This window comes from Protopterus annectens, chromosome 4.part0 (genome assembly GCF_019279795.1).
Source record: "Protopterus annectens isolate FY-2018-M chromosome 4.part0, PAN1.0, whole genome shotgun sequence".
Taxonomy (NCBI): Eukaryota; Metazoa; Chordata; order Ceratodontiformes; family Protopteridae; genus Protopterus; species Protopterus annectens.
This window is the reverse complement of record NC_056733.1, coordinates 1,541,327,785-1,541,351,889: the sequence shown is the minus strand read 5'-3', so window position 1 is coordinate 1,541,351,889 and position 24,105 is coordinate 1,541,327,785.

The following is a 24,105-nucleotide window of genomic DNA, read 5'->3' as shown; positions in this document are numbered from 1 at the left end:
CTACAGCCCTCCACTTGCAGGACATGCAGGTTAACATGTATTGCAGCATGCTAAAATGCCATAGGTGTGTGATAGGGTTACCCGCAATCTGGCCCCATATATACCCCCATAATGTTAGATTGTGTCCATATGTGGCAGCTGTCTGTGTTGTAGCAAGGCAGAACAGTGCAGTTGTGCAGGAAGGAGTTTCGAGATTGCAGACCTGATGTCTGAATGTACCCCATATATAGGTATATATATATATATATATATATATATATATATATATATATATATATATTATATATATATATATATATATATATATATATATATATATATATATATATATATATGTCCACAGATATACAGATACCTATATGTAGACATATATGCAAACACATATATACATCATATATATCTACACATATATAGATATGTATCTATATGCACATGTCTACATATATACAAACACACACGTACACACACACACACACACACACACACACACACACACACACACACACACACACACACATATATATATGTATGTAAATACATGTCCCTATATTACCACCACAGTGCTGCATGCTATGTGCTAGGGAACAGCATACATAGCAATACGCACAGATATATACAGCTGTAAGTGTGTGCAACATGGATGGGTATGCTACATGTGAACCCCTTGTTGGAACCATATTGCCCTTGTCTGTGAAGTAGGGAATGGGAATATGGGGAAGTATGGCAGATATATTTGTGGAGGTGGACCAGGTTGGTACATATAGAGGACAGCCTACAGGGGTGGTATATGACACGTGTGGTGGGTAAACACCCTGGATGGTGTGTGTGGTCTGCGATGTGGAAGCCGCATGGGTCTCAATATGGAAACAATGGGAACAAACCTCCCACCCATTGCTATCCATTGAAGGTGCTTGGCCTGGAGGCTGAGCAGGAGGAGCATGTGAGACCTGTGAATGTGTACTGGGTGCCTCAGGATGAAGTAGCACATCCCACATGTGTCTGTGGAGCCCGCTATGGAGCAGACCCTGGACCTAACCTCTGGGGACAGGATCATGTCTGTGTGTGCCCCCAGGGGGGAGGACAACATCCCCTGAGGTGGTTCCACATGAAGGTAGTGCTAGACCAGTACATGAGGAGGCCCCAGGGTGGGTCCCACATGTGATGTGGCCTGATGACATGGCCAGATGAGTTTGGAGAGGTGGTTCTGCTGGCAAATATACCCTACATATGCTATTGTGTCACTCTTATAGAACATATGTGGGTAGTAATAGTCTACACAATCCCGGAACATGTCCAACAGCATGCATAGATATTCCCAATAACACAGAATGTCAGATGTGCAGCAATCACATAACAAGCATACAACATGCATATATGGAACCATAGTGGCCCTGACAATGGCATGCAGGTGAATAGTCTGTAACAGGCCAGCAATGATAGTGTCCACACAGGGAACATGGCTAGAAACACATAGCACAAAGTGTGGTACAACACATGTCCCACTGGTAGGTAAGGTGTAGCTATACCTATTGAGTTGTGTCTACAGTTTGTTGTTGATGATATGGTGGAGGGGTGACAGAGATGTGTATTAAGAACTATGGTAACCTTGCTGTATGAGTTGCTCAAACCTGTTTCCATCTTTATGTCTTTCAGGCAGATGTCACATGGACGCCTACCTGCTTATTCAGCCACTGAAAATGACATAGTGCTGAACTATCTCATCCAGCACTACCCTGTCCTGTTTGGCCAGGCCACCAAGGAGCAGCAGGACCAGACCGCCCTGTGGAATGAGCTAGTCCACAGGGTCAATGATGTCGGACTGCATAACGCAGTTGCGAGCAGGTCCGGCATCATTGTTCTGACCTGCTTTGCAATGCCCATCGGCATGCTGCTGCAGTCCAGGGGGATCACCTTGCAACAGGGGGGATCATGCCATCCATCCCCCCGACATGTTTTGAGGAGCTCCTTGCCAGCCTCATGACACCTGCCTGTCCACACAGCCAACAACTGCCAGACATGATTGTGGATGTGGGTTCTACCCCCACACACCAGCTGAGGAGCATGCAGTTAAGGCCACAGGGCACATCAGTAGACCACTATTGCATATGCATCTGCATCTGTACAGGTAGATCATGCATATCTGACATGTTTTATATATATATATATATATATATATATATATATATATATAGTTTGTTGCTGCATAGTAGTAATAAACAGATGTGCATAAGTGGTAGTATTGTGGACTTGTACTATTAATGTACTGTAATGCTGCACCCAACCTGTAGCAATGCCACAGGTGTGGCCACTGACTTTGCATCTCTCACCCTCTTATGTAGGTCCCTCCGGTATATCACCAAGGCAGCAGCCTGTAGCTGGTAAGTATGATTTATGTTGATGCTTGCCAATACACCGGGCATGTAATGGCTATGGTATATTCCATGTACACATCTAACACACATACGCAGAATGCATGCTGTACATGTTCATGTATTATTGCTGTTAAATGCACTGCATCACAGTGGTGACTATGATGGGGTATTGGAAGGGTATGTCAGACACCTGCAAGATAACTAACATCCTGTCATTGCGAAATGTGTCCACAGGGAATAGCATAATGGTGGGACACATGGCCTACAGTAGAGACATGTGTGAACATCACCCTTATACAGTGCAACAACAGTGTATATACCAGTATTACAATGGCAACTGTTACAGATGTACACTATGGAATAACATATCACTGTGGTCCACACTATTAGCTGGGACTAGGCTATAACATGTGGTGTTCAGTTTATGGGACACTGCAAACTGACACACATGTGTAGGCCATACTTGAAGGTGGGGAGGGGTTGTCAGCATGACACACCAGTCCACTACAGCAGGGATCCTAAGGATGCTAAGAATGGCTGTATCTGCACACAGTCAGGTTCAGGAAATGTGGCAAATGAAACCCTTCCCCCAAAGCAATAGTGATGGCAGTGTGTGAACACCAAGTGATGTACACATGGGTAGACCTTGCAATCATGCAGATTTGGGGGACATGTTTAGAGCAGACTGACCATACACTGGCAAATTCAGATGGCCATGCTAGTATACCCCTGCCAGGAATAGTGACTGCTGTAGTACACATAACAATAGGTGCAACAAACCATCAGGATAAGGGTGTGCACACATATGCACACACAGAGTGTATGCATCGTGGTCAGCATTTACACACCTAACACATTTCTTAGACACTACATGTGAATGTACAGGACATATGTCACATATCGGGCTCATGTACTGTTAATATATGCAGTGATGTGGTCCCATGGCAGATCAAGGAAGGGTGCATCACATCAATAAGGGTGTGTACACTCCCCATAGCCATGGTATGGTCTGATGGTTGTCAGTGTAATAGCATTGGATTGGTCATACATGGTCCGCTGATGTTGAGATCTGTAAACCAGACATCAGGCATTCAAAAATGACATCTGTCCACATATCATCCCAGGTATGTGTTGCTGAAAAACATAGGGGCTGTGAACATTAGACCTGACAAAACTGATACAGTACTAAACATTCCTCAATGGGTTGTACACCTGTGAGGTTTGGTGCACAGTACATGGCAGGGTGCAGAACAGGTGCACAGCAATACTGTGCAAATGGGTGCAGTGGTATCCAGGGGCATCACCTACTAACACAGCCCATGCATCACACACATTAATATTGTTGCTAGCATGGATTGACTATAGCTGTACTGCATGCTGTTGTGTACCATATGTTAGGCATGTTGACATATGGGTAATAGGAGGACTTTGTGTACCATCTTTGTGCAGCCTCACCTGTGTGTGTTTGTGTGTGTGTGGTTATTTTGTGTGTAGGGTCATTCTAGTGAAGTGGAGGGAGGTTGACGCATGTAGGATGTATGTGTGTGCATGTGTGTGCGTTTGCATGAGTGTCCATGTATGCACATGTCTGATTGTGGGATTGTTTATATGGCAGTACTTCCCTTTGAGATTGTGCAGTACATGGACATAGACTGACACATGACACACCATGGACTGAAACATGACACACCAGTAATACTTGTCTGATATGTAATCACAGGACAGCTAATAGTACAATAAGGTCTGTAGCATGTAACATGCATTGGAAGGGAAAGTAGACACCAGGTATACCCTTAATATCGCATTCAACAGAGAGGTGACCGAGAACCCATGTATGCAGCACTACAGATGCATTGGGGAATTACTAGACAACACCAGGGAGTGTATCCATATGTTACAGTTGTCACATGATAAGTTGATTGAGCAGCATATCTGGCATGTACTGAGCAATAATTAAACATGACACTCCAGTACATGGCATTATGGAGTGAACGTAGTAGCACCTCACATATAGGGGCCATGCTCAAAATGTCCAGACATAGACAGGGTGAACACGGAATGACAGCAGTGAGGCCATGTAAAACCACTCCACTCAGGTCAAGAAGGTAATGGAGTAACAGGTCTTGTGTTGTGATTACTTGTCTAGGCATTTAGAGGAATGATACATTAATGAGTGGTATTAATGAATGTATGTCACCATGTGTGATGCAGGATGGGGAACTTATGAGAATAAATGTGGGACTGTCTGTAAATTCACGGACAGGTAGGTATTAAGGTGGAGTGTGTGTGTGTGTGTGTGTGTGTGTGTGTGTGTGTGTGTGTGTGTGTGTGTGTGTGTGTGTGTGTGTGTGTGTGTGTGTAAGATGCTTTGTCTGCTTGGGTTGTCATAGTAGGGAATGTAATAGCATAGGTAGGTTCAATGTATACTATTGTTAGAGTTTGTGTGTGTGTGTGTGTGTGTATGAATGAGGTGAGGTGAGTCAGGGTCCCTCCTGCATGCAATCTGATGTTGGTGTCCATATAGCCACCGAAGATGATGATAGTACTGTTGAGGCACAGGTGGGGTTGTCAGGGGCCAATATAGTGCCATCATTTGACATTCCCCTCTTAGCCACCCCAACCTCACACACAGTTTCAGTGCCTATACATACCACATCACCAGTGGCCATAGTGGGGGGAACAGCTGGGGGTTGGTGGCAGTGCACAGGAGAGTGTTGTATCCATGCCTACTGTGTCTGGTCACAGCAGGCACAGCCAGATGTCCAATAGGGCACTACATAGGCAGATGTCCCAGGGTGCTCATGGTAGGGCTGCTGGTCATCATGCCCCTGGCAGACGTGCCACAATTGGTGCCACTAGGCACATGTTTCAGGTTGTCAGGGGGGTGTAGGCACATATGGAAATGTACACCAGACAAGGCCTGAGGCTGCAAACAGCTGCTCTCACATCTGCAAGCTACAACTTCCACGAACTATCTGATGCCCTCCATGCTCATACCGAGGTCATGGATAGATGGTTTGGTGAGAGGATGGGCCCCATCGACCATGGTTTGTCCGGGCTTGAACATATGGTGGGAGTGCGGCAATGGCCACGTGGACGTAGACCAGCAATGCCAACAGCTGGCAGTCAACATGGATGTGCTAGGATACCAAGGCACTTCCATAGTGGCAGTACCAGCCCCAGCACTGTAGGGGGGGTGCTGTCCACACCACAACACAGCAGGCCACGAGCATGTGTTCCTAGCAAGTCCCAGGAGGGACCTGGTTCCAGCGGACATCTGTCATCATCAGGGGAGAGTAGTACATCAAGGCCTGTACCTGGACATGCCCATGGATCCCCTGGCAGGCACAGTCCATGTGTCAGTGGCCAGAGGTGGTGAACTGCAAACTCTGCCAGGTATGGTCTGCAGCTGTCCATAAACACCTGTATAGCACAGCAACATGGCAGAACTGTGTGAATGCATGCCCTCATACTTTACAAACACACCTAGGGTAACCCCATACCTTCACACACCACATCCCCATACCCAGTTCAACTCATTACACCCCTCACCAACACATATAGTGTCAAATGTATGGCCCTCCCTTTTTCTCTGGAAAACCAATAAAACATGCTGTGCATATGATGATACCTGTGCCACATCCCTGTCATCCATAACATTGATGCAGGGACAGGCTAATATGGTTTTGATGCACACGGTGACTGCACTACAGTGTACAAAAGTACTGCAGTGTAACATGTCAGGAGTAATGTTTAATGCATACATGTCAGGTAGTGTAGCTGTCCAGCAATGATACATTATAGCTGTTAGTAACACTGGTTGATTGTGTTCTCCATAATGTTATCCATTTCTGTTGTAGGTGTACATGTGTCAGCAGGAGAATTGTCTGCAGTCATATTCCACAAGGAGTATGGCACTGTGGTGACACCATGGCTGTGACATATCTGGGGTACACTTGAACACATATCACAGGTTTGTACAGCAGTTATTGCAAGTGCCACATGGACAGGTGACTCATTGGGATGTGTATAATTTGCAACCTGATGTAGGTCCATCCACATACATGCACACTCTTACTTGGCAACGCTGGGACTAGACCCTTGCTTAGGTATGTAGTGCTACTGAAATGTGTGGCTTTCATTGCACACACCACACAGCATTTAGGGTGAGGTGTGTTCAAGGTTACATGTTATGTGCAGAACATCCCCAGACATGTACAGTATGCTAATGGGGATGTAATGGTTGTATATGGACAATACATAGTGTGACATGCCATCATATACACATTAACAGACACATAACAGGCAGACACACATCCGAGAGACCTGGGCTTATCACTGCTAACTAACTTGTCCGGGTATCTAATGTGTTACAGGTAGGCTGCACACAGCACATGCATAACTGGGCTGGACTGTGGTATCAGTTATCTGTATGGTTGATGGTGACAGTAGTCACCAGAAAGTGGTACATGGGACATATACCGGGTGTACCATGGTGTAATGACAGTGTACACAACACCCACATCCCCCAGTGGATATTGTACTCCCTGGAATCCATAATGACACTCTGACATACCCACCATCACGCATGACCACAACTGCAATATAACCCATTGTATATCCCTACAGTGGAACTATAGGGATATGCATCTAATGAACATGCCACATGCATAATAAGGTGTTGTATTGTCATGCCTCACATATGGGCAGCAACAACACTATCAGTACTATTGTGTGGCAATGTGTATAGTAATAGGAGTATGTGGCCTCGGAATGCTGTACCCTACAGATATACAGACATGCACACATACACTTGCCAGAACTCAAAGGGCATCCTATGCCTATTGACCCATTTGTACAACACTGTTGTGCTGGTACTGCAAGGCTCATATAGCCGGTAGGGAGAGGAGCGTAACAGGGTACATGTAATATCTGATACAGCAGCAGCCACAAATGACTATGGCAATGGGTATTATGGTGGTTGTGAAGGCCCACATGGAATTCACAACTACAGGTATACTAACACACAGACACTTATCCTCAGTAATGCACACATACACATGTGTCAGTACTGGGGTGCATCGCTGCAGGTGGTCATAGCTGTGTACCTGGCTATTGTCCATGGAAGGATGGGTTGTGAAGGGGATGTGTGTACAGTGGTATCATGCCACCTGCCATGTGCCAGCAGGCAATATATTGACAGAGACCACTGTGGTGACCCTCAGGGTGAGAGTAACATGCATCAGCCAATCCTCTGGGTGCCTCCTGCACATGGTCACTGAGGTGATCCAGTTGACATGTATGCAACATGTATTGCAACACATAGTATTTGTCTTTGATGGAGACCTGTACCCAAGCATGTTCTTTTGACTGTGGTAGTGTAGTGCATGTACCCGTGGCATGTGGTACATACAGGGTGTTGTCTCTTATATGTATATTGCCAGTTATTACACAGCTGGACAGACATGTCAGAGTCAGTCAAGCATAGGTTGTCTGTACATATCCCAGCTGGATACCTGCCACCTGCACATCAGTACAGGGACTGACAGTCATCAGCTTGGTAAGTAGCTATGCAGTAGGATGAATGTGTCGACAGATAGAAGTTTAACAACAATATGTATGCCATAAATACATGTTGGAAGCCCTCACTAACATGTGCTGTACAGACGGTAGTCTACAGTTACATTCCGCATGTTGGATCATTATCCAGTAGGGGATATATACTGTGACACAGCTCACACACCAGGATCACAACAGGGAGGCCTTAGAGTCCAACTATGCCTGCAGGTGTGCTTGTTGTCAGTACTACATTTAGCACTCTACTCTTGCCTGGGAAAGCACTGTCAACAGTAGTACTGCCATGATACATTACATGCCAGTTTGACAGCACATACCCTGGGTTACTACCCCTGTATGTGGCACATTCTTATGGATAACAGTGCTGTACAGGTGTTATATAATTGTGTGTCCCAGACATGACACTCACACCCCTTGCTACTGTAAAGACAGCACATAGGTGCATGTATTGTACATGGCATTACATACACTTATTACAGATGTCATTACCCTGCTATGTTATCAGACTAGGTGGTGAGAACTGGTTACCAGGGCTAAGCCATGCTTAGCAGGTGCCAACATTGCTCCAATATAACAGCTAAGCAGATATGCACACTGGTAAGTGAAACCCACATGGTGTAAGCACCCATATGTTTAACCGTACATTAAAACCACTTAGCTTCACACAAACCCGCTTAAAGCTGCTCAGAACTGCCTTAACCACTCTGTATCTCACAGCCCTTGCTCTACACAGCAAAAAAATAAACAGCCCTTGCAGGTCTTGAACCCAGGACCCTGTACACTAGAATCATAACAGTTAACCACTACACTATGACCACTTTGAAGACAACTGTTTTTTAAATATATCTGTCAATACACATATTGATTAGTATTAAACAATTGCTTTTACTTCCACAATTCTGTAGTACTTGTTATTGATATTACTGTTGCATCACATATGTTGTTATATCATGACATACACATATCAGATACATAAGATGAGCTACATCTGGGAAGGTATACACAACCGTGATGTTTACACATGACAGGAATATGGATATATACATATACATATGTTGATATATGTCTACATGTATATACACATGTATATTCATACATATGTCTGTCTACACATCTGTATAGTGCATCATATATATGGCCATGTGTAGATCTCTTTGTATATACAGATATATATACGTATATATATATATATATATATATATATATATATATATATATATATATATATATATATATATATTTAGATAGATAGCTATATATATGCATATATAGATATATATGTATGCACATCCTATGTGTACATATATACTTATTTATGTCGATATATATGTAGATATCCAAGTATGTGCGCATATATATCTATATCTGTATTTCTGTAGACATATATTGCTGTGTATATGTATATATTTGCGTTTATATGTATGTATGTATGTATGTATATATATATATATATATATATATATATATATATATATATATATACATATATATATATCCATCTATGTATGTCAATATGTATATGTGTATATATCTATATAGGTATATGGATAGATATATATATACATATATGTTCACCATATGTCGAGAACATGGAGTGGAGTCCTACCTCAGCACCAATAGTTCCAACCTCTTAGTGCAAGAGGAGGCTGTGTATGTATTGCAGGTATATATGTAGACTGTTGCTACTGTAATAAGGGTTGTCTTAACAGACATGCTGTGTGTCGGAGGTCACATCTACTTTTGACATGTGAGCCATTGGCTACTGACAAACATCCTAAGGACATCACAGTACATTACCACTGCTAGCACAGTAATGATCCTGTGGACTACAGCAGAGATATGACCAATATATGTGGACAGTTGGGTCTATATTATATTCTCGAATGTCGACAGTGTCAACTCTGACATTGTCGACTTGAAAATATTGAACGCTCTGAGTCTTGAGCATATAAAACAACATAACCAAAAAAGAAAAAAAAATACCCTAATGGGTTTAAGCAGGGGGGCAAGCCCTCCTGCACCCCCCACATGGGGTGTGCTCCCACATCCCCGCTACTTAAATATACCAAGTCCGAGACCGCATTACATTGCAGTAAATGGAAATCTCCCCTTACAGAGATTTCCATTTACACGCTCAAGATTCTGAGCGTTCAGTATTCTCATGTCGACAATGTCAGATTCGACATTGTCGACATTCGAGAATATAATATAGACCCAGATAGTCTGGTACTCTGTGGTCAGTCCAGAGGTGTACACATATCCCCTTCATGCGAGACATGTGGACCACGCCTCCCAATGTGGATGTTAATAGCCATGTACATGGGTATATCACTAAATTCTGGACTACATATGCCCACACAGTTTATACATGCACACATGCCAATCTGTCCTGACACATAATACCTGGTGGTGCAGGGGTCACATGGACACATACTACCCAGTAGTTACTGACATACATCTGTACAGAATCCCACTGCTTTTTCAGAAATACACAATAGTTATGGTGGCCTGGCAGCAGTATGCCTTGCAAATAACTGGACATAACAGCACACTGGGTAATTACACTAGGCTGCTAGGTATGTCACAAAGCACTGTGCAAAGTACAGGCTGCCACAACACTGGACTACATTTTGTATGGGGGAATGCACATGTACCTGTGATTATAGCAGGCTCTAAACACATTTCACAGCACAGAGTAAAAGACACGTGTGTGAAAGTGCACACCCACAATGAATGTAAACACAGCTACTGCCACATATAGTACACAAGCTTAATATGACACTATATGGACTGTCTGATAAACACCATCCTCATATGTGGTACTCACACACTGACCCTACATACACTGGGTCATGGCACTGTGTGGTCCGATGGCTGTCTGTGGTATGGGACACGTGTGTGGCTGGCCCTACAGACATTTGAGCCAATAGAGTACCATACACTGGAGCAGCATGTAACATCAGATAGAAAAGGACCAACAACAATGGCATATACCATAGTCTGTGCACAGCCCAAGGTACGTATGCACAATACACATACTGTCAACAATCACCCTAAGTACACAGACCCCATTACTGTACACGCAACCACAAATGGTCAAGTTATGTCCCCAGAAACAACCCCTACTATACATAACATGTCTAGCAGTCTGATATCTGACTGGCTTGTTATCAGGTATGATGTCAATAAATAATGGTGTACAGGACATATGCACCTCTTACTGCATGACATATGTACAAAGGTTGACAGACTTGTGGCTGGAGCTATGAACACTGCCCCAATATTGGCATGTTGCTGTGATAACCTCATACATTTACTGTCATACCAGGGTTTGTTGTGACATATGTCCTATGAGGGGATATGAAGTCAGTAGCTCTCATGGCTGTCACTATGTACTGACTGCAATCCTCACACTATGCTTCTGCAGTTCTCAGACAGGTGTTCTGTGAGTAACACAAGAAACAAAAGGCTCCACACACTGCCCAGTCTGCAGATGATTCTACAGATGGTGGGAGTTTCCTCAAAAACATAGCACTGTCATGATAGGTATTAAAACATGAAGACCAGCCATATCCACACACACACCCTGTTAAGTCGACATTGCTCCAAATGCAGAATAGCAACACTTACATTCTGTAGTTATGTCAGGCACATTCCCCTCCTGTGTGTTGGCCTGTTTCCACAGTGTATGTTGCTAGAGGTAAATCCCAAAACCATCTGTGATGCTGTTTGCCAAACACCAGATCTAGGTCCTGCTCACAGTGAATGGAACGGCCCAACACCAACATGATATTCCTAGATATTGGAGTGTGTTTCCATGCAATTGGCTATGGGAATGTTACCACAGCTGCTCCACATGCAATCAGCTAGACGAGGGCTGCAATTTGTGCAGAGGCTATCAGCTGATAATGAGAATCACTTACAAAACACAAACTGCTGCCTAAGCAAAGCAGGTGTACTTCTTCACATCCATGAGAGAGGGAGTGAGAGAGACAGACAGAGACAAAGTAAGTCAGGGAGGGGGTGGGAGAGTAAATCCTAAGCATGTTTGTGTCACACACCTACCAGTACAGGGTTTCAAACCCTTGACTGACTATGTATTCCTATCACATGTTTATGCAGTTATTGCATGCACCACATAGATTACATGTTGAAGAGCTGTCCAAACGGGTCTACTACATTTGATTGACAGACCATGTGATCGACACCCATTTGGTCGAAAATCCATTTGATCAAAAACCAGTATTCAAGGCATAAAACTGGGATTTGTCCCCCTCCCCCAATGGCGTGCAACCCTGGAGTTAGTATATATAGTTAGGAGGGGTGTGGGGGGGCAGCCCCCCACATTGACGGGTGTGGGGGCATTATTTTCAGTAAAAAGAAGAAAATAACACAAAAAGTGCACATTGTAAACAAAACTAGGTGGGGGGGTCTGTGCCCCCCCACACCCCCAACTATATATAACAACTCCAGGATTGCAAGACATTGGGAAGGGGGACAAATCCCAGTCTTATGCCTTGAATGCTGGTTTTTGAACAAATGAACTTTCGACCAAATGAGTGTCGATCAAATGGTCTGTCGATCAAATGTAGTCCACATGAACAGGTGTCAGTGTCAACACAGCCACACTCTCTCAGGGACTCACACACACTGACACACTTGTCAGGGTCAGGAATACACTTCCTAACTAGTTAGTTTGCCACAATACAGTAATGTGCAGGTATCACATGCACCACAGGGGTTATCTGGAGGTTATATGGGTAAAGGGTATGTGAAGGTGTCTGACATCAGACAGCATGCTTCAGTATGCCAATGGGAGTTGTAATGAGTGTGAATGTGATCAAAAGCATCATACACCACACATTCAGACACAGGGTGCCAGTACTGACATGCATGGGTGCATTGCTTCACAAGTGTGTAGTGGTTGACTGTGCCAGAAGGCTATACAAGGCTAGGTGAAGTGTATACCTTGGCATCAGGCCACATGACAGTGGTCTGCAGTGTGGCTCAGTGGTGTAGTGTCTGGATTGGCCCACACAGGTGGGTATTGTATTCACCATCCAGTCACCTGGGTTACTATTGTGTGTGGCCAGTGCTGTGCAATACTTGCCATGTATGTGTTATTTAGTCCATGACATGGACAGTGTCTGGGATCAGACCTCTCAACCAATTGGGGACAAATTTCAACAGAATCAGAGACAAGTCAAGAAAAAATCAGGGACAGTCAGGGACACTTTTAAAATATTAGTGCTATTAACTTAAAACATTGACAGAATCAGAGCATATGAATTAATACACATTTTTTGAAATAAAAGAAGTTTATAACTCTTAATTATTGTCATTATTCATTAAGTGTAATTCACTAGCTTTCCTCCAAAAGTCGCTAGTTTCAGGAGGGATTAAGAGGGACAGAGTTAAAATTTGAGTCAAAATCAGGGACGTCCCTGAAAATCAGGGACAGTTGAGAGGTATGTCTGGGATGTGCACACATCCCAAATGCATGAACAGTGACATGTGGAACTGTACCTGGGGTGTCTGGCCCATGTTGTGTACACAGATTGTTAATATCAGATATGTCAGTCCTGGCCTCATGTGGTGGGAACTGGTAATGGACAGCAGGTCGACCCTGCACCTACATTGATAGCATGATACAGGTATTCCCTAGTGTCAGTGGCATCTGTCCATACAGGGCATGTGTTTAAGGCATGGTATGTCCTTTATGGTCACATTTGATGGCACCACAGGTGTTGCAGGCATCCAGTGGGGAACATAGTGAAGGCACACTGTCTGCATGTACATGCCTATTGTACTGATGGATATAGTGCCATGCCCTCTGTAGTCCACTGCAATCACACCATGGTTACTATCTGTGAGCAATATGCAGGGTACTGCCAACATAGCGGTTGTTGCCTAGGCAAGTGTGTTTGTGTATGAGACATGGGTTGAGAGTCTTCTCTGGGTAATACAAGGGTTGCTAACTTTGTTCACCAGGCCTTGATGTCACATGTAGGGGTATGGATTGGCACCCAAGCCTCTTGGCTATTTCACATCTATTATCCTTGTAAGGTGGACATTGTGTCATATAATAGGGCCTGTATATAAGAAATTTGCAAAACCCGCTCCACAATGAGTCCAGTTGTTACACACTCACAGCCACCTCCACACAGGATATGAATGACAAACACAGACACACACACACAGTTGCCATATCTGGGATTAGAACTCCTACCTAACTAGTTTATCACACTACAGCATTACGCAGTTATAGGATGCACCACAGAGATTACTGGAGTACTCCTTCCCCAAACATGTATTTCACTGGGAATGACATCAGCAGGCTTGCCAAAGTAGGTCAATGGAGGTTGTAGTGACTGTGAATGGCCTCAAAAGTATGGCACCCTACACAAAGAAACATACACACACACACATCCACACTTGCCATGTCTGGGAATAGAACCCCTACCAAACAACTACATCACACTACAGCATTACACTGTTATAGGATGCACCAGGGTGATTACTGGGCTATCCCTTTCCCAAAGGTGCATTTCAAAGTGAATGACATCAGCAGATTTGCCAACGTAGAGCATCTGAAATGTAGTGAGTGTGACTAGCTTAAAAAGCATTGCTCCCTACACAGGTAGAAATAAACACACACACAGTTGCCACATCTGGGATGTGAACTCCTACCTAACTAGTTTATCACACTATAGCATTACGCACTTATAAGATGCACAATGGCGATTACTGGAGTACTCTTCACCAAAGGTATATAAAACTGGGAATGACATCAGCAGGCTTGACAAAATAGGTCAATGGAGGTTGTAGTGACTGTGAATGGCCTCAAAAGCATTGCACCCTACAAAGACAAAGAAACACACACACATACATCTACACTTGCCATGTCTGGGAATAGAACCCCGACCAAACTACTATATCACACTATAGTATTATGCTGTTATAGGACACACCATGGTGATTACTGGGCTACTCCTTTCCCAAATGTGTATTTTAAAGTGAATGACATCAACAGGCTTGCCAAAGTAGGGAGCATTTGAAATGTAGTGAGTGTGACTAGCCTAAAATGCATTGTGCCTACTCAGGTAGAGACACACACACACACACGCACACACACACACACACACACACACACACACACACACACACACACACACACACACACACACACACACACACACACACACACACACACACACACATAGCTGCCATGTCTGGGAGTAAAACTCCTGCCTAACTAGTTTTTCACACTACAGCATTACACAGTTATAGCATACGTCATGGAAATTACTGACTTACTCCTTTCCCAAAGGTGTATTTCAAAGTGAATGACATCAGCAGCCTTGCCAAAGGCACATTTGAATTGTACTGAGTGTAACCAGCCTAAAAAGCATTGCTCTCTACACAGACACACACACACACACACACACACACACACACACACACACACACACACACACACACACACACACACAGTTGCCATGTCTGGGATTAGTACTCCTACCTAACTAGTTTATCACACTACAGCATTACACAGTTATAGGATGGGCCACAGAGATTACTGAACTACTCTTTTCCCAATGGTGTATTTCAAAGTGAATGACATCAGCAGCCTTGCCAAAGTAGGGCATTTGAATTGTAATGAGTGTAACTAGCCTAAAAAGCATTGCTCTCTACACAGACACACACACACACACACACACACACACACACACACACACACACACACACACACACACACACACACACACACACACACACACACACACACACAGTTGCCATGTCTGGGATTAAAATTCCTACCTAACTAGTTCATTACAATACAGAATTACACAGTTATAAGACCTGCCACAGAGATTACTGGGCTATTCCTTTCCCAAAGGTGTATTTCAAAGTGAATGACATCAGCAGCCTTGCCAAAGTAAAGCATTTGAATTGTAGTGAGTGTGACTAGCCTAAAAATTATTGCTCCCTACACAGACAGAGACACACACACAGTTGCCATGTCTGGGATTAGAACTCCTACCTAACTATTTTATCACACTACAACATTACACAGTTGTAGGATGCACCACAGAGATTACAGAACTACTCTTTTCCCAAAGATGTACTTCAAAGTGAATGACATCAGCAGCCTTGCCAAAGTAGGGCATTTGAATTGTAGTGAGTGTGACTAGCCTAAAAAGCATTGCTCCCTACACAGACAGAAACACACACACACACACACACACACACACACACACACACACACACAATTGCCATTTCTGGGATTAGAACTGCTATCTAACTAGTTCATCACACTACAGTATTAGGCAGTTACAGGACACGCCATGGAGGTTACTAGGCTACTTCTTTCCCAAAGGTGTATTTCAAAGTGAATGACATCAGCAGTCTTGCCAGAGTAGGGCATTTCAATTGTAGTGAGTGTCACTAGCCTAAAAAGCATTGCTCCCTACAAAGACAGACACACACACACACACACACAGTTGCAGTGCCTGGGATTAGAACTCCTACCTTACTAGTTTATCACACTACAACATTACACAGTTATAGGACACACCACAGAGATTACTAGGCTGCGCCTTTCCCAAAGGTGTATTTCAAAGTGAATGACAGCAGTCTTGCTAAAGTAGGGCATTTGCATTGTAGTAAGTGTGACTACCCTAAAAAAGCATTGCTCCTTACACAGACACACACACACGCACACACACACACACACACACACACACACACAGTTGCCATGTTTGGGCTTGGAACTTCTACCTAACTAGTTTATCACACTACTGCATTACACAGTTATAAGAAGTGCCACAGAGATTATTGGGCTACTGCTTCCCCAAAGGTGTATTTCAAAGTGAATGACATGAATGTCATCAGCAACCTTGCCAAAGTAGGGCATTCGAATTGTAGTGAGTGTGACTAGCCTAAAAAGCATTGCTCTCTACACAGACAGAGACACACACACACAGTTGCCATGTCTGGGATTAGAACTCCTCCCAACTAGTTTATCACACTACAGCATTATGCAGTTAAAGGATGTGCCACAGAGATTACTGGGTTACTCCTTTCCCAAAGGTGTATTTCAAAGTGAATGACATCAGCAGCCTTGCCAATGTAGGGCAGTTGAATTGTAGTGAGTGTGACTTGCCTAAAATGCATTGCTCCATACACATATACACACACACAGTTGCCATGTCTGGGATTAGAACTCCGACCTAACTAGTTTTTCACACTACAGGATTACGCAGTTGCAGGACAAGCCACAGAGATCACTGGGTTACTCTTTTCCCAAAGGTGTATTTCAAAGTGAATAACATCAGCAGGCTTGTCATAGTAGGGCTATGGGAAGGGCAGTGTGTGTGCATGGGCCATAACCCATTCATCTAGAGGTAGACACATCACACTCAGACACTCAGGTTTATATTCCGCAGGTATGTGTATACAACTGCTGGATGACTACTGCCTTGTACAGTCATATTGCACAGCAAGCACTTGCACCACAGAGTCTTTAATGCTGAGGGATACCAATGGCTAATTTCTACAGTGAGTGACATTTACACATCATGTGGTTGTAGCCATTTGGCTGTGTGCTGGGTGGGGCAGGCCTCATGATGGAAGGCTCTTTGTCACTGTCACTCTCTTCCACACATCTATGTATGTGTACTTTTGGTATATTATAGTGTGTTCTCCTTGGATATATGTGTGTATTCCTATCCAATGTGTGTGCAAAGCATGACTGGTGCATACTGAGGAGTGTATGCATTAACATCTGCAGCTGTCAGATATGTATGGCCCACTGTTGTTGGCAGACATGGGCTTCATTTGTTTAAGTGTGTGAGCATGCCCAGTATGCCCTTCTGTATTAAATGTGTGGATCCATTCCAGGTAGTTTGTACTCCAGTGTAGACCTTTGTGTTCTACACCTACAGCTAGCAAACTGTTTCTGCAGGATATCTGTAGATCAGTTGGCATTATGGGGTCAAACTGTATAAGGGATAGTGTGTACTGTAGGTGATTGTGTCTGTGCTGCTTCTGCTACATGGTACTGGTGGTAACAGAGATATTCAGACATGTGTACTGTTATACATTGTGATGTTTTATGTCCTCAAGTACTGTCAGGTGGACATTTTTGCTCGCAGTGATGTCCTGGGGAACACTGGGTGAATGCAGCTGTGTCTAGCATTGTGGTCAAATGCCTACATATTCATGGAAAGTTATATCATTCTGGAGGGGGAGCTGCAGACTTTTGATGCTGGGGTCTGTGTATCCAGTTCAGCACCTTTGTACAGTGATGGCAGAGGATCCCATACTTGTACATTCATCGACGTGACAGTATGGCCTTATCTTGCTGTGGCAATACCTCACAGCTGTACAGATTCATACAGGTTACCCAGAGGCAGGGATTATAAGTCAAATCATTACCCCTATTGTGGTGTATTGACAGGATTGTAGCCACCCATTTATGTGTTTGCAGCCAGGGATAGTATGTGCACTCGGCTGTGTGTCGGACCTTGCACATTCCATGCTGCCCATGCCCCCCCCCATTATTCTATCCTCTTCCATACATTATACATGCATTATCTGGTACTTTCCCTATAGTTATCACCTCATCACAGTTGTGTTTTGGTGTTGGTCCACAGTTCATGCAGTGGGACATGGTGGACATGTTACTGTGGTTTGTCCACATGGCCTTGCATATGGCTTATGTGGAGTGTGTTATGTTGTTATTTGGATGTCCATGACATAACATACATTGGCAGTATGGGTGAGAAGCAGGCTTTGGCAGAGACCTGTAGGCCATTTGGTGGTGATGCAGGCCAGCTGTAGCAGGCCATTGCATTCTGTCGGTCCTACAGTCCCAGACTGCCATAATGTATATTCCGCTGTGGTGACAGGGTAGATGTGCTAGGTGTTCATGCCAATACTTTCTATCAGTATTGATCAGGTGGTGTGGATGCTGGCAGCTAGAGACACACCCGCATGGGACACCTGTACTGCATGCTGCATTCTTTTGCTATTGCCATACACAGATGGGGGTCATACTGTACCCATTCCCAACAGCAGGGATAAGAATGGAGAGGTACCTGTGGGTGGTGTTTGGGTGAGCTGGGTGCATGTGTGCTATGGACACTACTTGCATCTGACTCACAGATATGCATGGGGCATTCCAATTATGCTGGCTTGTGCAGGAACATCAACCATTTCCCAATACATCAGTCCTTTCACCTTTGTGATCTGCAAGTGTTCAGGCAGACAACATCGGTATTCCCAACTACAAGCCCAGATAATGTGATGCATACCTGTAGGTACAATTCCAAGGGTATGTCCATTTCACAGTTACACATTATATACTGTATGTCTGGGGTAATATTCCCTGTGTACTGCTTATATATCTAGCCCAACAGTCATGCCATGTCCACCTTTCAGATGGCGACACATATTACTGCCATACATTTACAATGGCTTACTGCTAGCATATGTTATACTGGGGAGCATTGTCTTTGGCACTAGAGTTGTGAGGACTTGGCCCTGTCATCAGCAGTAGTGGGCAATGGCCACCAAATCAAACCTCAACATGCATACATACTGACCCCTCTCACACAATATGAAACACACAGCAACCTAACACACGCATACCTGCATATTGTACAAATGCTACAATTTATCCTGCTACCTTAGCCACCTCAGGTCATCTGTGCTCCACTGGTATTATACCTACAGATACATGTTGCTACATGTCCACATCAGATTGGAGGGGGGGGCACACCTGACTGTCACTACATTTCCACATAGGACGGGGGGCACAACTGACTGTTACAATGTGTCTACATTGGATTGGGGGGGCACATCAGACTGTTACTACATTTCTAAATAGGATTGGGAAGGCACACCTGACTGTTACTACAGTTCTACTTAGGATTGGAGGGGGTACACCTGACTATTTCTACATTTCTACATAGGATTGGTGGGATACACCTGGCTGTTACTACATTTCTACACAGGATTGGGGATGGGGAACACCTGACTATTTCTACATTTCTACATAGGATTGGGGGTGCACACCTGACTGTTTCTACATTTCTACACATGATTGGGGGCACACCTGACTGTTTCTACATTTCTACATAGGATTAGGGGGGAGTTCACCTGACACTTGTACACATTTGCTATGACTGTACTGGTATGTCAGATACTCCATTTCATTCTATATTCTAACCTATCATGCTGACTAGAGGCATATCAGCGTATCATTTTCTGACTTACTACCCTTCAGAACTAGCATCAAACTGCCTAACCTGATGTAGTCTGTCTGTGTAGGCCTGGAGGGGGAGGTTACCCATAGGCATCATTCAGAGGCCTTAGTACAGCCTTTGTTTGTGTTGGTCTATACCTGTCCTGCTGGCTGAGACTGTTGTTGGGTATGTGAACCTCCCTGACGGGCATGTTTGTGTCATATGGACATGCATGTGGCCCAGCACATTTCCTGCAGTGGGTTTTGTCACCATATGTAGTACTGGCTACTATGGTGACACCAGTATTTGTTATAGATCTCATGCTGCCACTATAGGTGTCTGCTATCTGCTGACATCCCATTCAGCCACCTGATTCCCTTGCATGCTCACATCTATACCATAGATACAAGTAAAAACATATACTACTCCACTCAGCAATTGATAAGGAGAGTGACTTACCTTGTGAGTGTGCCAGTATTGAGGATGGTGCTGGAGGGCTGCCTATGTCAGATGCACACAGTACACTCCCTATACATGGTTGAGCACAGGTAGTGTCATGTTTGACATACCTTTTACTGCATGTGCAAGTCAGAAAGAGGTGTCATTCCCTGAGTCCCTACTGTGTCAGTGTATGTGCTATGTGTTGCCTTTTTGCCAAGACCAGTGCATACTGGGCACACCTTCATCTGCCTACTGGGGCAGGCTCAGGTTGTTCCTTCTCCAAGTAACTCTGTGCCTGTGCAGGCCTTGGCATGTTGGGGGGCTGTGTGGCCCTGTCCTGTGCTGTTCCTGCTGCAGCTGTTTCCGCAGGATCATATTTTGTAGCATGCCACATACGATGACAATTTGAGTACATGTAGCTGGTGAGTACTGCAAGGCTCCAACAGATGTGCCCAGGTACCAGAACAGTGACTTGAGCATCCCAAACACACACTGTATTATAATTCTGGTCTGCGTGTGTGCCTCATTATGGAGTTCTTGTTCGGGTGTGTGTGCATTTCTGATGGGTGTCATCAGCCTCGGCTCCAGTGCATAACCAGCATCCCCACTAGGTGACCATAAGGGATGTCCCCAATGGCAAATCTCTGGTACAGCTGCATCAGATGCCAGATGTAGGAATCATAATAGCTTCCAGGGCAGCCAGTACACACATTCATTATAATGCCCTGGGCATCACACAAGACCTGGCAGTTGATAGAGGGGAAGCCATTGCAGTTGATGTAGACCCTACCCCGCTCAAGAGGTGGTGCTTTGATGCATATGTGCATGCAGCCTATAGCACCCACTACCTCAGGGTATTCTACTATTTGGTGGAAGAGATGCATATTGCTGGCCAACACCTCATGGGTGTTGAGGAAATATATGTGCTCACCAGCATGTGCTGACATGGCATCCAGGAACTGGTGGAATACCCTGGCCGCTGATGCCTGTTAGATACCCATGATATCCCCAGTTGGCCTTTGAGAGGTACCTGTGGCTAGTATTCCTAAGCCTACACATACCTTGGTATCCACTGGGATGGGTTCTCCTCTGTTAGTTCTGTGTGTCAGGTGTGGCTGGCACAGCTCAAACATTTGCTGTAGGAGATCGCTGTTCACTCTATAGTGCTCCACTGTCTCCAGCTCATGTAGCCCCTGGTAGGTTACCCTGGGTCTGTACATCCTTCTCCGTCTTCTCACTGTGGGTTGGTTGACAGCATTCTCATCCTCACCACCCTCAGCCTCTTCCACATGTTGATGACTGATAGCTGCTGCAGCCCCTATCATTTTGTTGTTTTTGTTTGTTAAAATTTCCCCACTTGTATACACCGGTGGTGGAGAGTATGTGGGAAAAAACAGAGGAAAAGGTGCTTGCATAGTTTATAGTAGTGTTCTGGGCTGGGCTGGTCTGCTGCCTGTGTAATTGGCTGATTCTGATACATTTCACCTGCCAGCTATGCTAGTTCTCCTAGATTACTTTCGTACTGCTGTTTTCCCTTCCCATTGCCTTTCTGTTTAAACCTGGGGGCCCACCGCTCAAACATAGTGCTCAAATGTGCACAGAGCTGCTATTTCCTGGTTTACTTTCTTATTCCCTTAAAACCTGGTGTGCAGCATGTACACCCACTTAGGCAATGTAAAGAGTGCTAGGCAGCCTCAGACAGACCCCCTTGCTTAGCTCTGCTAAGCTAAGGGCAAACTCGAGCCACAGGGCTCCAATCCACTTACTGTATGTCTGACACACCCCTCTATGATGTCAGCTAACTCCTAGGCTTGCACCAAGCTATTCCTGCTCTTACACTGTTGGATGCTGACTAGCATTGAGGGGAAATCTGGGATTCAGTATCATTCCCCTCATTTGCATAGGATTGCCTGCTGATGCAGTTACAGGTCCCACACTGGGCCTCCCCCTTAGCAACCACTATTAACTGGCCATGTTGTCTTCTGCCTGCCATTGATTATAATGGCAAAATAGTGATTTTGGTTAGAATGCGTATTTTAGTTTTTTATTATTTTTCGCCCAATCCAGTTTGCGTGCCTCAGCCCTATGCTTAAACAGCCGAAATCGGCTAAAAAAAATAAAAGTTATTTTTTTTTTTTTGCAACGGTTTTCCATGCCAATGAGCATATATTTGGCCATTGGCATGTTTTCAACATAATATCCACCCTTTATTTGGAGCTCTCATGGCTCCGTTTTGCAGTTTGCAGAAATGTACTCGGTTACTAACCGAGTACATTTCTGCAGATTACACTAGTCCTGCACGGCTGGCTGCCAGCTTCCTGGATCGCAAATTCACCTCATTTATTTTAGTGCTTTCGTCTGCTGTTAGCTTGACTTATCAGAAAAAATGACCAACTAGGCAATTTCCTTTATATACAAAATAATCACATGACATTTTTATTTACAGTTACAAATTAAAGTTACAGATATTACTCAATGCCAATCAAAACCCTGGTCTTAATGAATTTACTAGTATAAAGCCCATCTTATGGTTGAAAAGCATTAAGGGGTTCTAGTGGTTGCGCACCCATGGAACTGTTTAAGAATTATCATTACATTTTACATATATAAATTTATATTATTATATACCACACACAATATACAATTTTAACCATTTGGATTTTATTGTTCCCTGTTTTTTAACGTTCATACTTGATTTTTAACATTACACATTGGACACTAACAGACCACACAACCAAATACACTAGTCATTCATCAATTATTATAATTATTATTCATTAATATAATTATTATCATTATTATTCATTATTAAATTATTTACATCTATTATTCTATTTTTAATATTACCCTCGTGTGTATATATACGTACATCTACTTTTTCTTTACAACACATATAGTAATTTTATACTTCAACTACTTTATATTTATACATTATTACTATTTATATTACTATTTATATTTGTATATTTACATATTTATATATTTATATATATATTTATATATTTATATAGTTCATAAACATCACAATATATACAATTATATAACTATATATGTGTTATATGTATAATTTTTTACTTGCATTAAATACATCTACCCATTTGCACATATGCATATGGTTGTATTTAATAACAGGTTTACGTTTGGCAGGTATATATTAGAAATATCATGTGTAATTTATATACATCTATAATGAGTTTTAATGTTGTATTATATTATTTGGTCATAATTTTATATGGACCGTTTTTTACATGCACCGGCAGATGATTTTAGTTGGTTTTATTTTCATTTTTATTCATATTTATAATATATCATGCATATAGGATCCGTGTATTTTAATGTACATAGGCAACAGTTGTGGTTTATGCTTGTCATTTCATTTACAAATATGGAATAGGTGGCTCAAGCTTATGCATTTTGTTTTTGGTTTTGTTGTTAATTGATGTATTTGGTGTTTAATTCATTAT